This window comes from Pinus tabuliformis, chromosome J (genome assembly GCF_031772625.1).
Source record: "Pinus tabuliformis cultivar Carrire ecotype Pingquan chromosome J, CPIR1, whole genome shotgun sequence".
NCBI classification, from domain to species: Eukaryota; Viridiplantae; Streptophyta; class Pinopsida; order Pinales; family Pinaceae; genus Pinus; species Pinus tabuliformis.
In genome coordinates, this window is record NC_142295.1 from 211,498,632 (window position 1) to 211,520,525 (window position 21,894).

The following is a 21,894-nucleotide window of genomic DNA, read 5'->3' on the forward strand; positions in this document are numbered from 1 at the left end:
ACAATTAATTTAAATTATTCCAAGTTGAAATTGATCGAGGTTAATTATATATAGGTGTTTGTTTTATGATTATTTAAGAATATGATTTATAAATTAATATTATATTATAAACTATATAAACTATATATATAAATGGGAGTAATATTTTCATTTATGAAATCATAAAGGAGAGTTATATTAGGGAAAAATTATAATATTAAAGTAAAAATATATAAATATTACAATAATTAATTTTAGTTTAATTATATTTGGATGTTTAGTCTATTAATTTTTTAGATAGATGCTTATTTAGATAGATGTTTATTTTGGAATGTGGTTTGTAATGTAATATAATATTAGCATATTGTATCATAGTTTAAAGTAGGATTTATATTTTGATTTAACAAAATATATATGAGAGTTATATTTAGAGAAAATATGTGTGTGTGATATTTTTAAATAACTAAATGGGTGTATATTTTTTAATGTGATTTAAAATATAATATAAAATTATATTTTTTCTATGAGACAATTGGCAAGCATACCCAGGGGTATTTGAGCCCTCAAGACCACCGAGGCATTTTAGTTGTTTTAAAATAAAAATATATTATTAGTAAAAAAATATATATTATAGATAGCCATAAATAAAATATTTCAATGTCCATATTAGATAACATAGTTTTATATCAATTTTATAATAAATAAACTAATTTGAATTATCTACAATTAAGTAACTTAGGTTATGTGACACCCCTAGTTAATTTATGGCTTACTCATGGTATTATCTTCTTTCACTTAACTCCTAATTATCAGGGAAAAGCTTGGAATTAGTTATGCCCAAGAAGAGGGAAGAAACAAAAGAATAATGTGTCCTCCATTTTGGCCACTTGTTGGGAGCTCAAGAAGAAATCATGGTGCTGCTCTTAGGGGTTCAAGAGGAATAGTTCCTAATAAAGGAATAAAAATTGTATTTCTCTTATAGGAAGGAGGACACTTAGGGGTAGTTGGTTGAGAAGAAAAAGAAATAAGCTTACCATTGGGATGACTGAGATAACTCTTATTACATTCCTAGGAGAAGAATAGATAAGTATGTGGTAGACTCTCATTATTATTGGCTATTATTTATAGAAAAGGTACAAGAATTAATGATTAAAAATAAATGTAATGATTGTAAACTACAATATTTTAATAATTTATAGAAATTGTTTAATTCTAACTTGTAAAACGATGGGCTGCTCCAAAGAGTCTGAAGATTGCAATCTGAACAAGATAAACGAATTCTAGGGAACCTGGAGAAAAGTAACCATATAGATAAAGGTTCTTATTACAAAGGGAAAAGTAAATAGTATTTTTAAATTAAAAAGAACCAGTCATGGTTTCTAGTATTTTTACATTTGGAGTTTCTATAATCTCTCACAGGAAAACTAAGTTTACAAAGCCTGCATTTATGGTTTTATATATTCTCTGATATCTGGCAGAATTGCTTTCTGACTTGTTTTCTTGTATGGCAATTAGTAGAAACCCTTCTATCTTGACAGCAACTCTTGCAAGTACCCCTTTATTTACAAATTCTAGTCTTATGAATATAGATTAAAAAGAAGCATACGCTTGCAACACCCAAACACCAAAAACCCATGCACCTTTATCGGGACCTACTTGTATGCTAACTCTTACAGTTTTGTTTTTAATAAATCATTTTACATACTCTTGTTTTTTTTTTGCGCATTTATAGTCCTACACCTTGTATTAAGAGTTACCCTGATATTGAGCTCATATTAGCCATGAATTTTTCTTCTCCATGATTCATATCATACTATTGATTGTTCTATCATGTACCTTATAGTCAGAATTTTGTGTATTGTATTTTGAAAGACAGGCTACCTTTCCAATTTTCATAGAAGGAATTAACTTTTGTCAAATCTATTTCCAAATTTCCACAGGAGGATGGTTTATCTTTAGATGGTGACAAATGGCATTGGGTGGTTGGAATTATGGTTTTAGTTACTTTTGTGAATTTGTTCCTCGTAATGTATTGTCGAAGTTTTACTAATGAGATTGTGAAGGCATATGCTCAAGATCATTTCTTTGATGTGATCACCAACACAATTGGTCTAATTGTTGCTATTCTTGCAAGTACTCTGTACTGGTGGATAGATCCTGCTGGAGCAATTGTGGTAAGCAGTTCTTTGACCTTTTTCTTTACAGTTCATAGTTTGCAACTTTTCACATGTTATGCTTATCTATTTTGTTGAGTGTGCACCATGGTTTCTTGGCACTGGCTATTGAAGAGTAGTTTGTCTTCCATTATGTCATCCTCTCCTTTTTATAATCAATGTCCACTTGTTTAATAAGAAACTTGTTTTTTTTTTTCATTATCATGATATATCTTTGCATTTAGTAGCAACATAGATGACATTTTTAGCACATGTTCTTGGTCATCAATACTCTTCACTGTCATAAACAATGATTGGTGTGGAACTCCCAGGCCATAGAGGGCCCTAACTAATTATGCAAGTAGGATGGAGCCATGAATATATCTAGCTTAAAATTCAAAGGAAAAACATATTCCATGTCTATTAACTTTTAAGTAGGGAGAAATGATTACAAAGGTGCAAGAGAATATATCCACTCCATTTCATTTCTTTTTCTTTGATAACGACTCAATCATAGATTGTGGATTCACAAATCATAATTCTATTTGTTTTACGTTTGGAAATCAAGACAATTTGTTATAGAATTTTATATGGGTGCATATACACAATAATAGACACATACATGTGTGGAGAAGAAGATGAAGACAAAGAAGTCCTAACATGGAATAAAATCCAACACACGGATATGCCACTATAGCAAGATAGCGTGTATACATGAACATTTAACTATATACTAATATAAGATTTTGGAATTTTTTTCTATAGATATAATCCGCCTCTCTTTGCACCTTTTGGGAAAATTGCTAGTTTTAGTAAGTTAAAAATATGGTTTGCATGATTATAGTTTTTATAAAGATTATAGATCATGTGTCAATTTTTTTTTTTAAATCAATGGCTATAAATGTGGTTTTCACGATTTCCATAACTCTTCACATAATTCTTTAAAGTGCGCTAGCTCAATGGAAGATTGCCTGCCTTACAAGCACGAGGTTGGTAGTTCGATTCCACTGTGTGCTAACATGAATTAATCAACGATTTTGTAGTTTATTTTTAATTAAATTTTTCTTATATTGATTTATTTCAATGGTGAGATATTTCTCAATTCATTGTTTTATATTGTCTCTAGAGAAACAAAAGTGATCTTTAAATAAAAAAATTATTGTCTCTAGAGAGACAATAGCTAGTATTAAAGACATATTGTCTCAAGTGTTGTCTCTAGAGAGACAAAAATGAAATTGTCTCCTAAGAGACAATAATGATTGTGTTATATATTGTCTTTATAGAGACAATTTTTTAAGACAATAATCTTTAAGACAATTTTTTAAGACAATAATCTTTAAGACAATATTTTTTAAGGCAATAATCTTTAAGACAATAATTTTTAAGACAATAGTTTTTTAGATACACAAGTTTTTTTTGTCTCAAGTTAAGACAATTTGACCAAAAAATTGTCTCAAAAACCCCCCTTTATGTAGTAATGTTCAATCTCAAAACTGCTAAGCCATTTTTTTCTGTGTATACTCGTTTTGTACCATGCTCATTGTTTGCATTATTTAAAGTTGTTTTAAAATATTAGCAACCTACCTAATGAATCAAAATTATAAAATCTAGTTTACATTTTATTATCTCTTCATTGATTTCCCAATTAGAGAGAGTTACAGGCCTACAGGAGAGATGAACTGGTTTAATTATAGAGATTGAAATTTTCTTGCAGAACCTGACATTAAAATAACAATTCAAATCCCTTGTGAAATTGTATCTTTATATATCTATTCTATGTTTCACTAATGTATGAGTAGATAGAAGAACATAAACAAAATGTAGCATCTTCCTTCACCAAATCAGCCCTATGAAAAAGAATATTAAAATAGGCATGTCAAGATTGTTTTAGTTGTGAGAAAACTAAAATATTCAATGGATAATCAAGGAGATTGCCTTGATTATTGTAGTTTATTTAGGCAATTCTTCCTCCTCTTTGTGATGCACCATATGTTGTTGGTACTTTTTAAATTCATAACCTCATTAGGACAAAACATGATTGTCTGAGGAACATTTGGATCATTCGCTTTGCTCATTGTGTTTTTTCTGGAAGGATTTGTGGTATCAAGAGTTATTTGACATTATAGTATATGCAGATATAATTACTTGCTCCAAAGAAATATATGTTATATCAATCTTGAGCTTTTTTACTAAAAGAACTCGGGTTACAAGAAATGCTTCACTTTATTCATGTTTCTGGAATAGATAACATCCCTAGCTGGTGGATTTGGTTATATTGGTGCTCACTAATGTCCTATGCCAAAAATGAAATTGTGGTGAATGAAATTTAGGGTCACAGATAGGACAAATTAAGTGTTATCATGTCCTGATAGAGTGTCCTATAATCATAATCCTGAGAAATAAATATTGAATAATTCCTTTCCTCTAATTATTTCATCTTAACAAATCCAATGAAAAAGTTGGATGTGCTACCCTATAATCTAGTGGATTAGTTTTTGAATCTATATTTTATTGGATTGGCATTGGACGAATGATTGGTTGTACTTTTCAACATTTTGTACATTGTTTCTTTAGCGTGCCTCAACTGTAAGTTTGCCATTCCATTATATGGTTAGGTTTGGGCTACTATTTCTCTCACCTCAAATTATACTAAGTGTGAGATATAATAAAACCTCCTGTAATTACAACTTTATGAAAATTACATGTTATTGTATTTGAAGAGGTTATTCAAAAAAAGAAATCAAACAAAACTAGATAAATCAACCAATCAAGAAAACATTGTTTTGTTCAACTGGAATCACAAAGAAAGTATGGTGTTAAGTTGCGCTCTCTAGAAATACTCTAGTAGTGAATATTCAATATGCGTCTCACATATTAAAGTACGATGTAAATGGAGATAATGCTAATTGTAACTCATTAAAATCTTTGATAGAGAATTGAATGAGAAACATGAATTTACTAAATCTAAAACTTCTTTGTAACAACATTTTTCAGACAACTATGAGATATGTTAGAAAGGCCTCTATGTTGTTCTTGATTGTGACTCGAAAGCATTGTTTTGCTTTTGCTTGAAGGAAAGAATGAAACAATTGCACTACAAAATTTTCAACTTATGTAATTCTATAACATGGTGACATACAAAGCTTTGAAAGTATACAAAAAAATAGGTGATATTCATTCATAGATTTAATAATTTTTTCAGTCATGGTTAACTATCAGAGAGGAGATATAATGTAACCTCTTAAGACAATTCTACAAATGATGGAAAAGTCAATGTCACTCAAGTCGCCACACAACAAAAGAAAGGAACATTCCTTCCTTTCTAGCCATTATTGATGGATTTTGTGAACATAAATTGGTATGTTGACATGACACAGCTATGTGTATCTACAAATTGTTCAATTGAATTTGTAATTTGCAAGTTGTTTGACAAACCTAGGTTCTTTCAATGGAATATCTAGAACAAATGTTTAATTTTCTAACAGGATATGAAAATAATAGGCTTGACTTAAGACAGGCTACAACCCCCTTCCAATGTAAGCGGATCCTTCAAACTAAGGGTTCTTACAACCTTTATGGGAGTTAGCATTGCTGGAAAAAATACCCTAATGGATGTCTTGGCTGGAAGAAAAATAGGGGGCTATATATAAGGGAATATAAGCATCTCTAGATTCCCCAAGAAGCAAGAAACATTTTCTTGCATCTCAATATATTGTGAACAAAATGATATCCACCCTCCCAATATCAATCTTTAAATTACTCTTGTATTCTACATGGCTCTATCATCCTTCTGAAGTTGAAGATAAAAGTAGAAAGGGTTGTCTAGATTTCCCCTTTCCATGCAGGGCTTTGGTATGAAAATGTTTCCTTTTTAATGCCACTATGAAAAAAAAAATTACTCTTAGATTTTTGTGGTTACAATAACTGCATAATCTTATGGAAGAAGTCACTGAGCTTGTGGAGCTCACTCCTTTGGTATATGCTCTTGTAGAACTCCCTAGTGTGACAAGCCTTTTTTACAAATCAAAGGAAAATACTTACCATAACACTAGAAATAGTTTTCAATCCTTTTATAATATTCATATATGCCAAATGCATGAATAAATTCCTGTGCTACAGTGATATTTATGCAAACAGTTAGTAACACAGTTAATACAGGTTGAAAAATTATTTATTCCATTCATTGACCCGACATTGACATATTTGAGGCTTTTGATGAGGTGAATTCAAACATTTTGATTGATCAATCCACACAATATGAAACAAAAGGCATGTTAATGATCCTTTAATTAGCTTAGCAAAAGGAAAGGGGTGCAAAGGGCTATAATAAGATAGGTTTACACAGAACCAAAAATTGCTCAATTTTCAGTTTGTTGGTCTGTAATTATTAGTCTTGAATAGGGGTGGCCAAATAATCTATACAGGTCCTTTGGGTCCTCATTCTCATAAATGCATTAAGTATTTTAAGGTAGGAGTGATTTTTTGTTCGATGTTTTATAATATGTTATTCATTTTGCTTGCCATTATCAATACATGGTAGAAAATAATGATCTTGTCTGATTCATATTTATTTGAATATAATCTATGCGAGCAAAAGGATATAATCCAGTGGAATGGGCCCTGGTAGTGAGTTCCATTGTTGTTGTGGTGCATATTTTGATGAAATCTAGAGAAATTAAACACTCTATGAGTATGCCTCACATAATTATATAAACTTGTTTAAGAAAGAGATTTTTCAATATGCATCTCTAATTTTGTTACTCTATCTTCAATAATATAATTTCTCCAAAGAAGAGATTGCAAAGTTTCTAAAACCTTATTTGATTGTTATGCTATTATGCTTTCAAATAGAATCAAGATTTTATTAAATAGCTAAGCATGCCAGCTCCTGACTAGCAGAATCTGAATTTTCCAAGTATGCACAGTCCTACAATTTTTTTGGTCATATCAGAGCAATCCACACAATAATGTCATGTAGTTTTATTCACTACAATGGTTACACTATTGTTAGGGACCATCTTTTGGGACCTTGGAATGAAGAGGTTTGACTGTCTCTTGAGAGACATATAGGACCTTGGAATGAAGAGGTTTGACTCTCTCTTGAGAGACATATAGACTCGTTTGCAAAACTAGAAGTTCGACATTTTGTTTCTCTATTATTGATTAATTTATCTATTGCAAGTTTTAAGTCCACAAAGTCACTTAGCATATTGAGGAATCTATATAACATATGTCTTCCAAGTGAACTTATAGTCCTTATGTGTTCTCTTGAAAAAAAATTATATTCTTTGTTGGAGTAGAGTAAATTTTTTGTTCTCTATATATCTTTTGCACAAACCCTTCAATATTTTCTAAGTATTCTTTAGTGTACTTTTACAGAGGAAAATAACAAGATCTAATGAATATTATGGGATCAATGTACAATTTTGTACTGTTTCTTGGTGTTATCAATTCATCTAGTGTCCAATGAGTTGTTATGGAATGTATCTACTACTAAAGCCTAGGAGTAAAAGAGAAACTTATTGGATTACAGTAACACCATAACTCCTCACATAATTCTTTAAAGGGTGTTAGGTGAATGGAAGAGCACCTACGCCTTTGTTGGGAACAGGTTCCCCCAAGGATAGTTTTGGGGCTAAAAGCCCATGTTTTGGGACAAATTTTTTAATAAAGTTGTAAAGTCTCCGCATTTTGTGGTCGCAAAGCGCGAAGGCATCAAGAGTCATAAAGGGTTGATAGCCCTTATTTTGTAAAATGTAAAGTTGGCTGAAAAGATCCACCCATGGTTCACAGACCATGGAATTGTATAAAAAGGAGCTAAGTAAGTAAGTTCTACGTAGTTATTAGATAGGTTTGGAGTCTTGGTAGAGAAGTCTAAGTGTTTTGGGTCTTAGCATACGTAGAGGCTCTGCAGCTGAGTGCGCATAGGCCTAGGGTGGAAGTCCGCAGTTGAGTGCACGGACCCTTGCAACTATGTGCTCAAGGCGAATAGAGTCTATATTAAACTGAAGATATCAATAAAGAGAAGTATTCTGCAAATTCTGTGTATTTATTTCCTGTTACTGCACCTGGGTATATTGCGTTTTGGATTTAATTTACAATGTTTATGTGATGCACGAATATTTGTGATTATGTTGGTTAATTCAGCGCAAGTAAGAATATCAGTTTACGCAGTGCTAACTGCGATTGTTTAGTAAGATAATTAAAACACTTAAGATAACTTGGGAACCTATACAATACACTTTCATAGCAACGTGAAAGTACCTAGTTCACTGGATAAGGCTGGATGAAGGTCAATCGTACACCTTAGCGGAGGTACTGAAGGGCAGAATAAAAGGTAGACTGACAGAGCCCCAAGGCTTAAGAAACCTGTGCAAAATTAGGAACAGAGGTTATAAACCAACATCACAACCATATGAGGGTGTGGAAACTTGGTTCCAACATCCCCCCATACTGCTTCGGGTGAGACTTCAGTCCACACTCCGCGGGCTAATGCCGAAAGGGCCAGTAGTGTAGGGATTTGTTTGGCTAACTAACGCTGAACCTGGGTCAAGCCCCACAAAGCCAACAACCTTATATGTAGGAGGTTTGTGGTTTGATTCCACGTGCCATAACATGAATTAATAAATAATATTGTAGTTTATTATCTTTATATATATATATATAGATATATATATATATAATAGCTGGATTAAAGACATATTGTCTCAGATAAAAGACAATATGTCTTTAATCCCAAATATTGTCTCTCGAGAGACAAAGATTAAATTGTCTCCTATGAGACAAAAATGCTTGTGTTATATATTAGAAAAATTTTTACAATATTTAATATAATACACAAGTTTTGTTTTGTCTCAAGTTAAGACAATTTACCCAAAAATTGTCTCAAATATTGTCTTAAAACCCCATTGATTTAGTAGTGCCACTATTAGAGAGGAGTGATGACAAGTGTATCACTTGCCAACCCTAACCCTAATAATTTATCTTACATATATAGCTATTAAAAAATATAGGTAGTGCATGAAAAAAAAATTATGATGTGAATGGAAATGCAATGTGAAAAGGTAAACTTTTAGTAAAATAATTTATCTTCCCAATACAACTCAGGGGCTTCTTAATGTGCTCACGTGTGGTTCTAAATATATTAATCAAATAAAAATAATACTGGGGACATGTGGTGCATAGTTAGAGGAGAATGGTCTTGCAAGAGGACATTTTTACAGGAAATCATGGAAGAGGAAGCTTTGGAATAACTTGTGAAAGAGTGCACCATCTTAGAGGCGCTTTTTTATCCCAATGAGGATCATAAATGGAGGTTGTTTCACTTGAATGGATATGTCCTTATTATGTTAGCCCCCTTCACCTATTTATATATAAGGGGAAAATAAAGTTGTTGTATATTGTGTCATCATTATATTCTATTCAGCATATTATCTTAGAGCTTGTAGGGAGAAAGAGGGTAGGTTCATGAGGACACCTTAGTAGCATGGCAATAAGTAACCTGAAAATACTATAGAATAAGAAAACATGAGAGAGAGAGAGAGAGAAAGAGATGTCTTGTACATTTCATAGAGAGGTTTCCTTTCTGTGAATTTTAGGTTTAGTCATGTGATGCTAACATTTATGCTAAGCATCTAGACAGTAGCGATGAACATGGAGTTGGTGTGATCCATGATGACGACGGTGGTGGACCTTGTTGTACTACTATATTGTCTAACCTAGTATAAGACATGGAAAATGAAGCTAATTCCTTGAATGATTTTAATACCCTATTCTTCTGGGATGTGATGCTAGGGAAATATGATTGTGAGATGAAATTGATGAGTCTTGAGCATGGTGTGATGCCTTTCCTAGAAGTGTAGTTGGTTTCTATATCTTTCATGATGTCTCTTGTAAGTGTTGTTGTTTATGTTAAGGTAAGAGTTTAAGGCCAAGTATTTGAGTATACAAACCCTAGGATGGACACGTATATATGGAGAATAAGACTATAACAATCTTTTCATGGACTTGTGTGATGAAACATGGCTAGGGTTTGTAAACCATAAGGAAGAAAATAACGCTAGTGTAAAGAGAAATGTGTTAAAATCTTGTTGAAGATAAGGAATAACTTCTTGTTATTGATGCTATATTGTTGTTGATATTTGATGGTGGCTAGGGTTTTATTGATTTTACCTTGCTATAATTTGGAGAGCTAGATATTGTACTGATTTTGTGATAAATTTGTTCACATGTATTTCATTTTTTCTACATATAAATAAGGTATATTGTTATCCAAAATTCTGTGATTGCAAATTTGATTTTTCTTCTTGCATTGTCTTCATGATTAAGTGATTTTTAAGATTTTTCATTCATGTTGATTTGATATTACATAGGGTTGAAATTGTTAAGTGATTTAAGATACAAATTGAAGATAAGAAGCATATTATATTACATAAATTATTTTAATAAAGTGATTTTCAAATTTGGTATGCCCTTGGAGAAGTGTGCCATAAGGTATGAAACTTGTTGCAAATTTTTTGGAATCATCAATTACTTTACAAAAAAGAATATGCGTAATTGACATGTCCTCAAAAATCCAATCCAAACACCTTCAAAAATACAACATGTCAAATTTCTCACTTCACAATAGCCAATATAACATCATCATGAAATAGATGCAAATTCAGCCTAACACTATAACACTTCAACATCAAGTTAAAAAAAAACTTCATTTCATACATACATACATAAAATATAGACAAATACACACCCACTCAAAATTGTGTCAAATGTACATATTTAACAAAATGGCACCTCATTCCTAAACATAGAATTTTTGCATGTGGTGGCCTGTATATATTATGGGGTGGGCGGGCCACCTCCAGTGGACCTGGACTGCTCCCCCATCCCCACTTGCGCATATGACATGAAATACGGAGGCCGGAGGGTATCGAACCTACACTAGCCATGTGGGCTGGCCCGCCACCATGCGGTGGCCCCATTTAATACAACAAACAACTAACGGCCATTATAACCATTACCAAATTTAACAATGCACTCAAAGTTAAACTGCATGCCATTAATACAATGCACCATGTTAAAAAAGAAAACGAATTGCAACTTTCGAGATTCAAACCCATGATCTATGCGGGGAACTAACGCCCTATCTTGGGCGAGCCAACCAATACACCAAGTGGTTTGGTTTTGTTAACTCCACCCACGAACGTCTATATAAACCTTTAAATTCATTTGCACGGGGAGAATGGAGGACAGAACAGTAGACGGGAGAGCAAAGAAATGGAGGCATGGCAGTGCAGAGGGGGTCTGCGCTAGGCAAAAAAAATAAGGCAGATGCTCAAAATATTCCAGAGAATATTCTCATGCAGATTCTTATAGGAATCTTTAAGATTCCCTAGGAGGTAAAAATTATTTTTATCATAATGTAATCAAGTTCACAGTCATTTTTCTCAAATTTTCATAGGGAACGATATGGCGAGGTTGGATTCACCTTCTGAGTGGTATATTTGTAGATTCCCAGTGGGGGAGAATCTTCGAGAATCTTGAGGGAATATTATAGATTCCTTGGAGGCTAAAATTCGCCAAAGACGGAATGCAACCAAATTCATACTCATTCTTCTCAGAGTTTTGCAAGGAACCTGATGGCTCAGACAGAATTTTGATTTGAATAGCAGATCTTCATATGACTCAGAGGAGGGAATCTTTGAGGAATCTAGGGGGAATCTAAAATATTCTTGTAGCCCTAGATTTTCACTTTGTCAGAATTTAAAAATTTGACAGTCTACTTGACACTATTCAACACCACGAATCTAATGGTGCAATCAGAGTTTCCATTTGATCATTTCATTTTTCGGCCACTTTTCAAAGTGGAGTGTAGGTGTCAACATTCAATGTGCGAGCAGTCATTTCCATCAGATTCGACACCACGAGATTGATGGTACAGCCAAATCCAATAGTTTATCAGCCTCTTCTTTAGATAGCTCCTTGACGTGAGGTATATGCAGTGTGATCATGTACTTCTTTGTCTCTTTGCTTGAGATGCATTGTGTTGTATAGATCCTTGTTTTATGTTTGATGTGGGATCTTGTTTTGTTCTTGATGTGAGATGTATTTATTGTCATGAATTGATTGAGATCCCTTTATCATCATGTTGGTGGGATACTCATTTTGTTGTCATGTATGTTTGAATTGAGATCCCTTTGATGCCATGTTGGTAGGATGCTCATTATTAACATACGTAAAATTATGTCATGCTGATAGGAATCCTTTTTTTTTGTATGAGAGTTCCTGCACCGAAACATCTCTTGGAACCACTCATTTGTGAGGGCATATTCCTTGTATGATATAGAAAACACATGCATGTACATCATCATTCTTTCTAGCACTTAATGCAGCGGCCTACACCATCTTGACACCAGGTCCCAGAGACGTTGTCCCTCCTGGATGAACTTTGTTATCAACGTCTCATGTTTATGATGTTCTTATGTTTCCATCTATTTAAGCATGCATATGTATTCATTTATGATATTTTAAATGCAATTCTAACAACATCACGAAAGTAAAAGGTATTGGCTAAATGCAGGAGTTGACCCAACTCGGATCAACACTTGATCGACTGCATCCCCAAGCGTTCTCTGAATGGTGTCCTCGTCTCTTCTCTCCTGGAAACCATTGTACCTGTACTGCTGAGAGGCAGATGAACACCTGAGAAATGTAGAGACATGGAAACACTCATAGCAAGTAATTTTTCATTCAAAAACCAAAATGAACATCAAAACTGACTTACAACATACCTGGGTGAATGATCATGAAGTTTCTAAAATTTCGGTCTGGAGGTCGGGAGACTGACCACCAAGACTACTCAAAGCATAGTCTGGGATACTACGAGACTGGCTGACTACTGGAACTGAGCAATGCACAATCCACTCTAGCTGTTGACTACTGGATTGCGTAATGCACAATTCCAGCTGGGAAGGACTATTGGCCTAGGGATAGATCTACACAATTTCTTGGGCCAAGCAACCATTGTCCTCCAAAAATGCACAAAGCAGTCCTAGAGGCCAATGTTAGGTAGGAATGCACAAATCAAGAGAGGAAGGTGAGCCTTCCTTTCCCAGATTACGCAATGCAACCTTGGTGAAGGCAGAGCCCGCGCCAAGGTTGGCCCAACTCGCTGACGGGTGACTAAAAGCAATTAAGTCAGTGAATGCATAGCAACACTAAGTGATAGCAGAAGTGATTGACAGTGCATGAAAAACATGAATGAAAGATTCAACAAACAGATCAACATGCATGTGGGTGAGGTAGTTCGCTGATTGGGCGAACGTCCATGCAAAATAGTTTCATGCATGCGACAGCAGTGAGATAGCAATGAAAATTAAAACAGAGCTAGGACAAGCTAGTATATATGTAAATGATAGTAAGCATTCAAACAAATCAAGCAAATAGTACTACATCAAGTGAAAACACAAAAAGCGACCAAAATGCAGCACAAGGCCTAGGAAGAGGGCTTACCCCAAAATAGTTGAGTTGAATGTGCTGACTACTCCTAGATGTGATGTGTGATGTCATGGCTGCAAGGTTGATGTGAGGAATAAGCTCTATATCGTCTAGTTGATGAATTTTGATAACATCGAGGTTGTGATCTGTATGCCACAAATCTAGGGGAAGCGACACTTGGTGGGAGGTTTCAGAATTTCTCCTTGCATGTAACCTCCAACTACTAAACATAGATCCCTTAAACAAGGGATGCCTTTGCATGCTACCTTGGGAGAAGTAGCCCATGCATTCAAGTTTGTTTTGCTTAGTCCTAGGGGGAACTGGTCAACTCAGCTGCACATGCAAGAGACTACTCGACTGATGGAGAAAAATGTGCTTTTCTGGCTGGGATTTGGGCTGGTTGCCGGGGAGATTTACACAATTTTTGGGTAGAGCAGCTAACTGTTGCCCAGATTTGTGCAATTCCTAGGTTGAACAACCTGTTGCTGGAAAAAATTATGAAATCCTGCTGGGAGGGTTTGCTAGGAGGATTGCACAATCGTGGAGCCTAGGAGGCTGTTAGAGAGGATTGCACTATTTCTGGAGGGAATGTTGATTTCCCTCCAGAAATGCACAATTTTCAAGGGGAATTTGCTCAGCCTGTAGCTAGACCAAGTCTGCATGAGCAGCCTGTAAGGGGGATGGATCAACTGTGATTAACATGCTACCTTTGTGCGAGGAAAACACTTGAATCTTGAGTACTTGATGAAGCGAGACAAAGCTTTGTGTAAGGTTGGTAGGGAGGCTCCAAAATAGGCTAAGGGAAAACTTTGGAGGGTGGTTGTAGCCACTAAAACACTTGGCAACGCACTGGTAGAACTCCAGCTCTCTGAATGGACCTTGTTCGTGGAAATCAAGTCTAACACCTCTGGAAGAATTGTTCAGCTCTCAACTCATCTTGGCTTCACACTAGCTTGATTGTAAGACGTAGCATCCTCCAAGCTCTTGGTTGATTGACAAACATTCCAAGCCAAGGAACATGGTTGTTTCGATTGGGTTTGAGGGGTATATAGGTGCACAAGCAGTATAGTCATGAGAGTCATAGTTTCATCTCTAGTGTTGCTCGACTGCCAGCAGGCCTGCACAGTACCCCAGTGGAGTCACACAGGAACACAAGCATGGCTTCGCTTCCAATAAGCCTGGTTAGTACCTCATGGCATTACTTGCATCACCTCCCTGCGTAGGAAGCCTTTCTCTTCTTTTTGCTTATTCATTTTTCATTTTGAATTTTTTACTTTTCATTTTTTTCATTTCTCACTTTGCATAGCACTTAGTCATTTCAGAGGCGAAAGAGGGATCCCAACTTATTGAGAGTAGAAGAGGTTGTTCTAGTAGAGAAGTAGTTAATTGTATCTCTGACGTGCCTATTAAGGTTTTCCCCCTTAACTTACTCTACTTTACTAAGCTGACAAGGGTTAACCCAAAAACAATCGACTAGAGAAGGTGACACTAGTTAGCGTGCAAGTGTTGTGTTTACACCAAGGTTCACATTGAACAATATGTATTTTTCTTCGATGTATAATTGACTAAAAGTAACAAGCTCATCATATAGAGGCAAGATGAGAGATAAACAAGTAGTGATAGTTGTACAAGCCCTCTTGTACTTTACCTAGCTCGCTTCAAGAGTCATACATGGTTTCATGCAAAACTAACCTATGAACGAAACAAGTTAATGGACTAACAATCAACAAAGCAAAGCAAGAGCAGAAGAAAAAAATGAAAGAAAAGCAAGTAAAAAAACAAGTAAACAAAGCACATAAGCAAACAAGCATGCAGGTAAACAACTGAAAGAAAACACTACTCCTACTCTTACACTAATGGTACATGGGCCTGATCACGTCAAGTGATACTTCCAATGTAGCCACTGGCACATTGGTACACCCATGCCGGTGAAGGCTTGGTCCGAGAGCGATAGAGTTGTGTAAACTAGCAAGCAAGAAAGATATAACAATGAAGACAACCACACTTCGTGATTCAAAGTGCCCACAGGACATAAGTGAGTGCTTGTACGTGACAGGCAATACGTGAACTTATCATGGTGTTGTGTGACACTACGTGCAACTTTGAAGCATAAGCACACCCTTGACTATGACATGCAAGCAAATAAAATAAATGAAGATAACTTATGTCGCGCGCAAGTGCTTGCAAAGTAAGCCTCCTCCAATGCATGAGTAATGGAATCGTGTAGTTTGAGTGGAGGAAGTAAAATATGAGTGTTGGATTGATCTTGAGTGCATGTAGATGAGTGATGATGAGCCTTGAGTGTTTGAACAATTTCTTGATCGAAAGCAAAGCCAACCTCAAGACATCGAGGGCCTGACATAACCTTCAGCTCGGGCTGAAGTGCCTTGACGGTCTGTGGGGTTTCGACTTCATTGATAGATGGATATTCATAGACCACTGGCTTAGATGGATTAATAATGAATCAACATCATCATAGATAGATGAATCAACATCATGATCGGATGATGAGGTGAAGAGATCACGAAAACCAATATCAGAAAATTCAGGATGTTAGTCGGCACCTCATGGTTGGATGAATCATAGAAAGGGGTAGATGAGAAGCAAACAAACTCATCCTCTATGTTTCTAGAAAAGACAGATGAAGTATCAAGTGGATTTTCAATGAGTAACTTAACCCCTCTCACAACGAATAACTTAACCTCTCCGTTGTCGAATGATGGACTAACATCCAGTGAGTCCTACGAGTGATCAACAATGGGTGCATCCATGGATGAAGATACACATGCAAAATCATGGATGGAAGGTTCACAAAAGAGGTTAGGAAAGAGTAGAGGGGACTCGGACAGAAGGGAGTCATCCTTCATCGAGGGTTGATGTTCAAGCTCCCACTCATACTCTTTGTGAATGACATCGCATGTTAGTTATGCAACACCAACTCAGTCAGTGGGTTGTTCCATGTTCACAACAAGTGAAGAGTTCAGAATGGATGAACACAAGATAGCATCATCTAGAGGAACACCTGAGTGTGAAGACGGAGGTCGAAGAAAAGAATGCATATGAGAACTTGAAGGACTCACAACCAAATCTACGTGAAAATCGATTAGAGTGATGTTGGGAGAGTGTGAAGGATGAACAGGTGTGTGAGCATGATCCTCAACATCACTGGGAAGTGGTGGAGCTGTTGAATGAGAGGGAAGCGAACAGTTAGTTGAGACAATTCCCACTCCCACATGCGATTGCGTAGTTCCATCATTGAAGAATGTTGAGCGAGGCTTGATATCAAGCTTCCTCTTGGGACAGGCATATTTCTTAAGACAATACTCGAACCAGTACCAAAGATAAGAAAATTTCATCTGGCTCTTCGGAGCTTGAAACTGCAAGTCATAGAAGTGCTTCCCAAAATCAAAAATGGATTCATGCAGAGCCCTCTATTGCTGTAATAGTTTCTGGTCAAGATAGTCTGGATCAAAATGATAGAACATGTCTTCAATGAGATCACAGAAGTGCTCAAATGAGTGCACAATGTTAGTCGGTAGGTTGAGCACCCAATGAAATGGAGATTCACAAAGTGTGTATGCAAGCAACAAACTGGCATGTTCGTAAGAAAACTCATCTTCCTCATAAATCATGAAAAGAAAGTTATATAAGTGCTCAATCCAGGCCACTTCACCTTCACCATCATACGTGTGAGTGGACAAGAGATCGAAAATCTTTCTCGAGATGGAGAGATTTTCACGATTCAAAAAACACCTCGGGGGAAGAAGATTGCAAGACTCCATGAAAGATATGCAAAGGTTCAAAACTGGATGAGAGGACACAGCTTGTCATCAGGCCCTCCTTCTAGTGCCAGAAATGTTGACGGTGCTGGACCCGCCAATATGTCAAGGGGATCTCCCTGGTAAGAAGTCCCAATTAGACCTCATAACATTTGGTGTAGGAGTCCCAACAGTGGGTCGCAAGGTAATGCCTTGACCTTGGTGTCATACAGAGGCAAGTAGAATAACTTTGTCAGTAGCAAGGGCATGATTGATGCAGTGAGTCAAGGAAGGCATATGAGAGGTTCCAACACTTCGAAAGGGGAAGGAGGTGAAGTTGGGTTCCAGGTTGAAAGGGATCAATCCCAACTGAGCTAGAAACACACAACACAAATGACATGCACAGCTTCTGGTGGAGTAGTTCACTCAAATGCGGCAGTCACATCATACAAGGTAAGATAACATGTACAACAGTCACGGATCAGTCCCAGACGAGTGTGACGGTTTCTATAGTAAGGTTCGAATGAAAGGTATGTCTAATGTCCGGCAGAGTAATTGACACAGATGGTGACAACATTAACAACATATGCAACACATTAACAGCAAGATTCATATAATTGCATGTGAATCAGTTCATACACAAGTATGTAAGTTAAACAACACATATCATTAAAGCAACCGAAGTAGTCCAACTACAATAACAACATATGCATGAAAATGTGTTGGATCTTATTATATAAAGAAGCGTAAGTCACAATCATACAATATATCCATGTAAACCTGCTAGCCCCAACAATGGAATGTTACAGCCACATCCGCTTACCCCTCCAAAGAGATGTACTAGCTCCGTGCAGTGGAGAAGCCAAGGCGCGTTACAATATTGTCCAAGCCTTCTTCAAAATAGTCTTAGTAGAAGCTTGGCTGACAAAAATCCCCTACAATGAGTTATGAGGGACTATTTATAGCAAAGGGTGGGGTGACCCTTGACATTCCCCTTTGTGACAGTTCAAATACCCTTATGACTCTTCACCTACTCTATGACTATTATAGCCAACTATTGACACTTGACTTACACTTGACATGACTCAGCATTACAATGCACATGTACTCATGTGAGACAACATGGCTTGAGCAAGCCTTGCAAGACATCACTGACACTCAGTCCGTTATGGTGAGACCAACTCTTTGACATGCTTATGATGGTGAAGTTGGTGAGTTGATGCCAAGCTTGGTCATCCGTGATGGTGTGCATGCACCTCATGTTGACATCTTGCTGAAGAGAACTCTTGCTTTCGTTGCAATTGGTGCATTGGTTCGGCCCCTTCATCCAACTCGTATGCTAACATGCACATGGTCTTCTTGGGTGCGCTAAACTCACATCACACTGATGCATAGTGTCTATGCTAATCTTCAAGTGTGCGCTGGTGGTCATGCGCATCAACTTGCTGAAGTACTCGTTCAGCTCTAGTTGGACTTGCTTCTTATCTTCGCGTTGGTGAGTGTGTTGAATGGTTTGGATTGCATGCGTGCACATAATGACATGCATGATGTTGAATTCCTTGCATGTAATCAACCACACTGCTCACCATGTCCAGTTTGATCCGTGAGCGCACATTGTGCCCACTGTTGTTAGTTGTTGCTTCAACACATGAAACTCCTTCTTTATTACACCTTCTGCCTTCACACAATCTTCATGTTGAGTCGTCACTCCATAGCCAGAGTCTCCAAAGTTGCTTTCATCATCAATGGACCTGCTTGAGCTTGCAACCTTGTTCCGCCTTCGTGTTGTCAACAACCCTCCTCTTGCATTTGTTGCATTTGGTATGTTGTCTTCAGTTGTTGTTCATGATGCTCCTTACTGTGATGTTGTCACTTGATTTCCTTGTCTATGAACATCTTGATGTCTTCGTGAGTAGGCAAGCTCATAGACAATTGATCGAATGCATCCCCAAGTGTGCTCTAAACGGTGTCCTGATCTCTACTCTCTTGGAAACCATTGTACCTGTACTACTGAGAGGCAGATGAACACTTGCTAAACCTGGAGACATGGCAACACTCATAGCAAGAAATATGTTAGTTGAAAACCAAAATGAACATGAGAACTGACTTGCAACATACCTGGGTGAATGATCATGAAGGTTGTGGAATTTCGGCTGGGAGCTCAGGAGATCGACTACCAAGAATGCTCAAGGCACAATCTGGGCTACTGGGAGACTGGCTGACTGCTAGAACTGCGCAATGCACAGTCCATTCTAGCTATTGAATGATGGGATTACACAATGCGTAATTCTAGCTAGGAAGGAATACTGACCTAGGGACATATCTACGCAATTTCTTGGGCCAAGCAGCCACAGTCCTCCAGAAATGCGCAAAACAGTCCTGGAGGCTAGTGCTGGGCAGGAATGCATAAATCTAGAGAGGAAGGCGAGCCTTCCTTTCCTAGATTGTGCAATGCAACCTTGGTGAAGATAGAGCTCGAGCCAAGGCTAGCCCGACTCGCCGATGGGTGACTAAAAGCAAGTAAGTTAGTGAATGCATGGCGACACTAAGTGATAGTAGAAGTGATTGACAGTGCATGCAAAACATGAATGAAAGATTCAGCAAACAAATCAACATGCATGTGGGTGAGGCAGTTCACCGGTTGGGCGAACATCCGTGCAAAATAGTTTCATGCATGTGACAACAGCAAGATAGAAATGAAAACTAAAATAGAGCTAGGACAAGCTAGTAATATATGTAAACGATAGAAATTGTTCAAAGAAATCAAGAAAACAATACCCCTACAAGCGAAAACACAAAAAGCGATAGAAATGCAGCATAAGGCATGGGAAGCGGGCTTACCCCAAAAAATCTGAATTGAATGTATCGAATACTCCTAGATGTGATGTGGGATGTCAAAGTTGCAAGGTTGATATGAGGAATGAGCTCTGCAGTGTTTAGTTGATGAATTTTGATAACATCGAGGTTGTGACGCACATGCCACGAATCTAGGGGAAGCGACACTTGGTGGGAGGTTTCAGAATTTCTCATTGCATGTAACCTCCAACTGCTAAACATAGGTCCCTAAAATAAGGGATGTCTTTGCATGTTGCCTTGGGAGAAGCAGCCCATCAATGCAAGTCTGTTTTGCTCAATCCCAGAGGGAACCAGTCAACTCAACTGCACATGCAAGAGACTTCTCAACTGTTGGAGAAAAATGCACATTTCTTGTTGGGAGTTGGGCTGACTGCCCAGGAGATTTGCGTAATTTCTTGGCAAAGCAGCTGACTGCTACCTAGATTTGTGCAAATCCTAGGCTAAATAGCCTATGGCTGGAAACATTTGCGCAAATCCTTCTTGGAGGGTTGGCTGGCAGGATTGAGCAATCCTAGAGCCCAGCAGGCTATCAGAGAGGATTGTGCAATTTCTGGAGGGAAGGCCAGTTGCCCTCAAGAATGCGCAATTTTCAAGGGGAATTTGCTCAGCCTACATCTGGACCAAGTCCGGGTGAGCAACCTATGAGGGGGATGGATCAACTGTGATTGACAGGCTGCCTTTTTGTGAGGAAAACACATGTAGCTTGAGTACTTGACGAAGCAAGACAAAGTGTTGTGTAAGGTTGGTAAGGAGGCTCCAAAATAGGCTAAGGAAAAAATTTGGAGGGTGGTTGTAGCCGCTACAACAGGCCCAAGTTATAGGAATTAAAAATGATATTAGTCCACGAGTTAAACATAGGAAGAAAGAATAAGAAGAAATAATGGGGAATACAAAAAAAAGCATATCACATAAATTCAAACATGATGTTGTACATGGAATATTGGGGATTAAAATAAATCTTGAAACAGGACAAAATTTTGAATCTTGAAATTTTATTTCTTCTAGAGGTAGTGGTTTACATGTTGTAAGGAAATTTACATTTAAAAATTATAGGAAAACACTTTATAATAATAAATCTAAAAATAGTAATTAAAAAAAAAAACAATGCTTGTTATTTATAAAATATTTTAATTTCCATCTTAATTTTATATCTACTTTATTTAGAAATTAAAGTAAAGTAATTGAAAATAAAGGAAAAATAATAATTTGCCTTTAAATATTAAAGAGATATGTAATTTTTGAGTATTCAATGGCATGTAAAAATAATATATTTGATTTTACATGTCATTTATTTTATATATATATATATATATATATATATATATATATATATATATATATATTTGTGAGTAAAAAATAAAATATGTCAATGTCCATATTGAATAACATAGTTTTATATTAAATTTATATTAAGGAAAAAAACTAATTTAAATTATTCCGAGTTGAAATTGATCGAGGCTAATTATATATATAGGTGTTTGTTTCATGATTATTTAAAAATATGATTTATAAATTAATATTATATTATATTATATTATATTATATTATATGATAAAATAAACTATATTATATAAATGGGAGAACTATTTTCATTTATGAAATCATAAAGGAGAGTTATATTAGGGAAAAATTATAATATTAAAGTAAAAATA